Source organism: Eurosta solidaginis, chromosome 1, assembly GCF_040869045.1.
Source record: "Eurosta solidaginis isolate ZX-2024a chromosome 1, ASM4086904v1, whole genome shotgun sequence".
Classification (NCBI taxonomy): domain Eukaryota; kingdom Metazoa; phylum Arthropoda; class Insecta; order Diptera; family Tephritidae; genus Eurosta; species Eurosta solidaginis.
The window spans coordinates 73478425-73485693 of record NC_090319.1 but is presented as its reverse complement, the minus strand read 5'-3'; positions in this window follow the sequence as shown (position 1 = coordinate 73485693).

Genomic DNA, 7269 nt, shown 5'->3' with positions numbered 1-7269 from the left:
AAATATAATTATTGTTCATGTTCCATTTCCATTTTGTTCATGTTTCATTTCCAACTTGTTGCAAATGCAATTTTTAATTTTCAAGAAATCGGTTGCACACTTTTAACCAAATCTAAATTAAATTTTTTCTTTTCGTTTCCATTTTGTTTCGTAAGTTGGATTATTTGTTTCCAATTTATTGCAAACTTGGTGGGAAGATACTTGCCTTTTTTATTTTTAAAAGTTCTGGCGCACCGTAAATTTTAATTTAAGCAATTTTTGTCATAAATTTAAATGTTTTATTATCATTTTGTTCCATCCATTGTTTTTTTTTTTTGTTTTTTTTATATTTCGTTGTAATAAAAAATAAAGCTCTGAAAATTATCAGTACGCAAATGTAAATTAAATTAAACTAAGATTTTATATTTAATATATTTTTATGTTTCGTTTCACTTTTTTTCAATCCATTTTTCTAATTAAAAAAAAATAATTGCGCATAAAAAATTAACGCTAAAATACGAAAACTTCTGCAATTTTTCATTTCTATTTCGTTCCCAAATTTAAAAATTAACTTATTACCACGTTTAAGCATTGAATTGTAGAGAGCGGAATCATAAATACTTCAAGCTGAGTTTTATAACGATTTATAGTTATTGCTTTATTTTTGTTGTTATATCGGCTTTATGTTTCGTTTTCATTTTGTTTCAAAATCAACATTTAACAAACTGAAAAGTGTTTTAGCATCCCAGTAGTTTTTTTTTGTGTACAAAATTAATTGAAATGCGAAAAAGAGTTCTGCAATTTTGTTCTTTATTTTAATTCCATTGATATTATTGCCATGTTTCAACGAATGCGTTTAATTTTTATTCTAAATAATTACTTTTTTTCTGAGTTACTTACACAGCCACATATTTCATTAAAAAAAATAAATTGAACGATTTCTCTTATTATAAGTAATTTTATGATAGAGCCATTCAATTCAAAAGCCAAAAAACATATGCCGGAGATGTATTTCTTTTAAGCAACTAATAAGTTAAAAAAACAGCTGTTTCAATTTCACTTTGTTTCAAACTTGAGAACGATATAATTCACAATATGGCTTATTTTGTGTGACTAATAGAGTATAATTGCAATCAAAGTATATTTTAATTTAAAAAAAATTTAAACGGCTTACAGTTTCAATTTGTTTCAATCGCCGTTAAAAAATAAAGGGAACAGAATTTGCGTGTTTCATTTTAATGTTACGCTAATATGCACTTAAATTTATTAAATATAAAACGAAAATTGGATGTTTGAATTCAGCTATATTTATTTACGTAGTACTATTAAAACTGAGTGTGCCAATTTCAATTCGTTTCATTGCAATTTATAGCAATACACTATTAACATTTCGTTTACAAATCAATAAAATAAATAATTTGTAAAATTTAAGTTTACAGTTTTTCTTGCTTTAAATGGGCTTTATTAAAGTATTGTTAAGAAATATACAGCAATTTTTTGTGTTTCATTACACGATTTTATTTGAAAAAGCAGTGTAAAATAGCAAATTAGGATGCAAATTTATATTTAATTTTATATAATTACTTTCACTTCCGAGCTTGATGGTGACATTTTCACAAAAAAATCTTTTTTGATTAAACTTTGGCAAGTAAGTGTTTCAGTCCCATTTCGTTTTAATTTATGTTTACTTTTTTTCAAAATATGCAATAGGTTATGTACAATTAGATAAATAAAAATTTTTCACAATTAACCATATAAGATTTTTTTTTGCAATTTCATTTCGTTCCACATTTATACTAACACAATTTATAATACAATTTATTAAGTATCTTTGTTTGTTTGTTACATAAGTTAAAACAGTTCATTTAAGGCTAGATTATATTTCATTTGTTCCACTTAGCTCTTTTCGAAATCTAACACAACGTTTTACCTGCTTCATTTTAACATATTTGAGCAACTTAAACTAGCTAAGGACACAACACAGATTTTATACGTTTCAATTTAATTTCGTTTCATATACATATTTAAAACCAAAATTCTTTGATGACACGTTAAGAATTTTTGGTTTAAAAAGATATTTTAAAACAAAATATTAGGCTTAAGAAAAATATGATTCCATATAAAAAAATATGTGTTTGATGCTTTCTAAGCTTTTTGGCTTTAGCATACATTTTTTTTTTTTGTTTTGCTTTCTTTCTTATGTCACGCTTAAATTTGTACCTTATCTCAAGCTTGCTGCATAAGGATCTGACCCAATCCATTTTATGGAAAATTATAAAAAAAAAAAAAATATTTTAATTTTTAAATTTTCCAAAAGTTTGTAGCAAACTTGCGATGACTGTACAAAATGTTTTAGTTAAAAGAACATTTAAGAAACCGTTTATTAACACCCTTTGGTACAGAAAAAAGTTACCATCAGAAAAAATTACTAATCCCAAAAAAGTGCTGAAAAAAATGACTATGAAAAAATTATAAAATTTCACAAGTTTCGAAAACACCAAATCCGTTGCACTCAATTTAGAAACAGATACATATCATATAAACTAAAAACATAAACAACAAATCCATATCTTATACAAAATGAAAATTGTTAAGTAGTAGAACCAGAATATATATAAATAAATATAAATAATGTTTAACAATGGAGAGAAAACTATGATATTAATTATTATTTGTGAAATATTATTGTATTTATCATTCTACGTATTATACGATTACATATATAATAAAATAAAAATGTACGATGAATATTAATGTAATAAATTTTTAACATTCCAATGGATAATATTTTCGATGTCCTGTTTAAGGTTATAAAAACAAACATATTGATGTTTTATTCGAAAGCAACGCAAAGTGAAACATTATGGTAAGTATTTTCTATAAAATCATTTTGCTTAGAATTAAGGCCTTTCGAAGCTTATGGAGCGATATAAATATCTGTGCAGATGACAGTAAGGCTTCGAAAGGTTGGTGAGTCGCCACTCTACTACGAAAGTGCCAGCATTAACCAGAGAATATGATAATGCAGGTCTCTGCATCAGGTTAATTAATGACGCTGGGTGGACTTCTAATTTCTTCTCTAATGTAGTCAGGTTGTTGTCACTGATTAAGAGCTAGCACCCTCTCTTTCGGATCCTAAGATCTAATGGTTCGAGTTGAGCGCAGTAGCAAGCCAATCTGAACAGAAGTTCCATGAAAAAGGACTAATGCAGTTATAGTAGTATAATTGAGGCAAAAACATAGGCTGCCGCAAGGTAAGGTAAGTTAGTTTTAAGTAGCTGACCGAGGGCACACCAAGGCCAGTGGTAGTAGGCCCATTGTGATACACCAAAAAAGATACCATTATCTTTTCTCTTCCAACCATTTCTAGGGCCTAATAAAGGCTACCAAGTCCTTGAGGTCATGCTCCATAGTCTGGCGCATATTATCTAAAAATGGAGCAACCAGAATGCGCTGCATTGCGTCATTTAGCTACAGGCAATTTTAGATGAGGTGAACCACCGTTTCCTCTGCTTCGTCCTCTTAACAACTCCTGCAGAATAGACAATAAGGCGCTTCTAACATTTATGCATACCTACCTATAAGTCAAGGCCCAGTTAGTGCCGCTACAGGTGTGGAAATTGTATCCCTACTTTGACTGTACATGGGACGTGATCTTTTAGGACCCAATTTTGGCCAGGTTTTCTTCGATGTCCGAAACGCCAGTGTTTGTAGCTATCTGTCGTCGGCTTTGCGGTGGATGTGCTCTTCTCTCTTGTTTTCTAACAAAAAATGCGCCTAATTTCCTTAAGGCCAACTGGCAAAAGCGGCTTCAGGCCAATGGGTCGTGCAGTTGCTGCCTCCCTTGACAGACTGTCTGCTTGCTCATTACCCACAACACACCTTTGGTCAAGGACTCAGGCCTGCAATACAACGTTGCGTGTTCCTAGTTGGCTGAGCTTTTCCACACACATCTCAAGACAAGTGCTCTCTTTATTTCGAACGCCGAGATAGCCTTGAGTGTGGCTTGACTGCCGCTAAGTATGATGATTGTTTCGTTTGAGTATCCGCGTTGAAGTTTCAGCTCAGCACACTGACTTATACCCCTCACTAGGGTAGGCACCTTGTCGTTGGTGTGAGGGCTTAGCCGAACTCCATAGCGCCCGACTATGAGGCGGAGCTGTTTAGGACTGACATCTACGCCGTTTCGCCTCATAGGAGGGCGGCGGGATGTCGGTGACCAAGAACTGCCAACCCCTAATCCAGGGTGTTATGCGGACCGTGCCAATTGGACGATTTGCAGCCAGGGGATAAATTCGGCTGTATTCGAACGGAGCCTTCCCGATACCGGGCCATCTCGGGAAGTATTTATGGCCTTACCGCAGTAAGGGGCGCTGCTGTGGCGGACGGTTCTTTCCCCGTATATAATACTGGACCGCTGAGCCCGCCTTGTCGGGCAGGTGGTCGTACGACCAAGATGAACAACTCATTACCTGAACTTAATAAGGAGGATGTAAAGAGGAGGACTGAGTCGCAATCCAGGGACGACAAATACGAATTAAGCGATGCGTCGGACTCGGGGAGCGAGAGTAGTGCTGATTCAATGAACTCCGTGTTGGAGAAGCACACAAATGAAAACGGAGTAGAAGAGTGGAGAAGGGTACGGAGCAGAGGAAGTAAAAGAGCTCTCTCGCAGTACCGTGCAGCACTAAGAATTGTACAACGCTTGGGAGCAGTGGTCGACCCAACAGAAGTGGAGATCGAGCGCTTGGAATGGGCCCATGAAGCGGTAGAAATAGGTCGAAGGCAGTTCAAAAGGTTTGCTGCGAGAAACCCTCGGTTCTGCAACCGGTACGAGGAGGAAGAAGCGTCGAATGGCAGAATGAAGAGGCAACGTTCGGCAGAAGGCGACAAGCCTGCTTTCAAGAGGCAGAAAGGACCCAGTCCTAGAGCCGCGAGGCAGGGCAGTCGCATAGACAAGACAAGCAGGCCCAAAGCTGTAAGACAGATGGGTTCCAATAGCGAGGTAGCAACTACCTCGAAAGCTGCCAGTCAGAGGGAAGTTCCAACTACGGAAGTAGGAGATAAGCCAAAGGGAGATAACGCTAAGACTCCGGCTTTCTCGGAGGCGCTAAAGGGAGTTAACGCGAAGACTCCGGTGTTCTCGGAGGTTCCAAAGGGAGATAACACTAAGACTCCTGCTTTTCCCGAGAAGATGAGTGATGTGGCAAAGCAGTCACTGACTGTGGCGCTGGTTGATCGTAGCAGTCCGTTCGGACAAATGACTACTGAAGGGTGGAGATCTGTGGAAAGGGAGCTTATTAGCTTAATGCTTAAGATGATGCGGGAACAACCAAGTAAGCCCCTTCCAACCTTTGATTCGGGGGATGGTATAATGGTGTGAAGATGATAGCGTGCGACAACATCGCGAGCTTGCGGTGGCTGGAGGAAGTCGTTCCAAACCTCCAAAGGCAAGGCACGAACGCGCGGTTTGAGGTGGTGGATAAAGCGCAAATCCCCACGGTACCAAAAGTTAAGGTATGGATACCATGCGTGATGAAGTCGGAGGATACACTGCGACTTCTGCAGAATCAGAATCCGAACATACCGACACAGGATTGGAAGGTACTTACTGTATCTCGGCCTACCGAGGATGGTCAGTTCTACATCTTCCAAATAAACAAGCAGGCGGAGGATATTTTGTACACGCAGCTTGGCAAAATGTCCTTTGGTACTGGCAAAATTTACATGCGACTCAGGAAAAGAAGTCCCGAGGATAAAAATCCTAACACGCTGGAAGTGGGCGAAGTCGAAAAGGACCTCAGAAGCCTAAGGGAAAAAAGACAGGTGGAGGTCCCCGACGTCACCACGAACGTGCTAGAAGAGGACCAAACGCTAAATGGTGCTGTGACTCGCACAGAGGAACACACGGCACAACATTCACGAGGGGCTGAAGGGCGCCTCGAATACTCTAAACCAAAAGGGCAAGAGGAGGACGACGACGTCAAGACGAAGGTGCTGGAGGGGGACAAACAGCCCAATGGTGCTGCGAGTCCTACAGATAAACCTTCAACACAGTAAAGTGGCGTCGAGCGAACTCCTCCTAACCCTTGAGGAGGGTTCGTTTAACGTGGCGCTGATCCAGGAGCCGTGGCTCTCATCGGGAGGAAAGGTTTCTGGACTTAGCGCGCGCGGGTTTGGCGTTTACTACGCACAAACGGAAGGACGGGTGCGAGCTGTAGTAATGGTAAGGAAACAGCTGCATTCATATATGCTGCCTAATTACACCACCGAGGATCTCGTAGCGGTGGCCGTTGAGCAAAAGAATAAGCAGGCATTTATCCTGGCGTCCTGCTACATGGCCCATGCTGCGGAGGTTCCACCGATGGAGTGCAAAAGGCTAGTACAGGAGGAAGGGCGCAAAGGGCGGTTGGTCATAGGCGCAGATGCAAATGCGCACCACAATGCGTGGGGAGGAGCAGATACGAACGAGAGAGGCGAATCTCTATTTTGTTACATCCTGCAAACCAATTTGCAGATAGCCAACAGGGGAAATGTTCCTACATACATTGGTCCAACATCCAGCAATGTTCTGGATATTACATTGAGCTCCGAGCGTGATATATCAAGGTATGATTGGATGGTTCTCGATAGACCATCCTTCTCCGACCATGCGTATATAAGCTTCAGCATCCCACTAAAGAGGGTAGAGAAGGGAGGAACCTTTAGAAACCCTAGGGCAACGAATTGGACTAAATTCCAGAAACATGTAGAAACGAAACTGGGACAACCCAAAGAGGTTGCTAATGTAGAGGAACTGGAGGAGTCGAATGAATTCCTAACAAGGACGCTTATGACTGCGTATAACAAAGCTTGCCCTCTAAGAAGATTCAGAGGAAAAGCAAAGCCGGCATGGTGGAGCAATGAGCTGAGTCTTCTAAGAAGACAGGTAAAAGAAATGTTTAAACTCGCAAAGACCGCGGAAAGCGAAGCGTGTCGGGACGAGTACAGGGATCTACTGAGGATCTACAAGCGTGAAATTACCAGGGCGAAGAGAAACTCATGGAAAAGTTTCTGTACGGACATAGAGTGCTCCAGTGAAACAGCACGGTTGAAAAAAGTCCTAGCAAAGGGAAACATAGTCCAGGGACTAATAAAGAAAGAGAACGGGGAATGGTCACGTGAAGTGAGGAATCCCTTGAGGTGCTTCTCGATACACATTTCCCATCGGGAGATGGTTTGGAAGAACCAGCAGACGTCACTCACACTTCGATCACGGAGCTAGTGGTGCCAGGCTTGGTGACCGATACC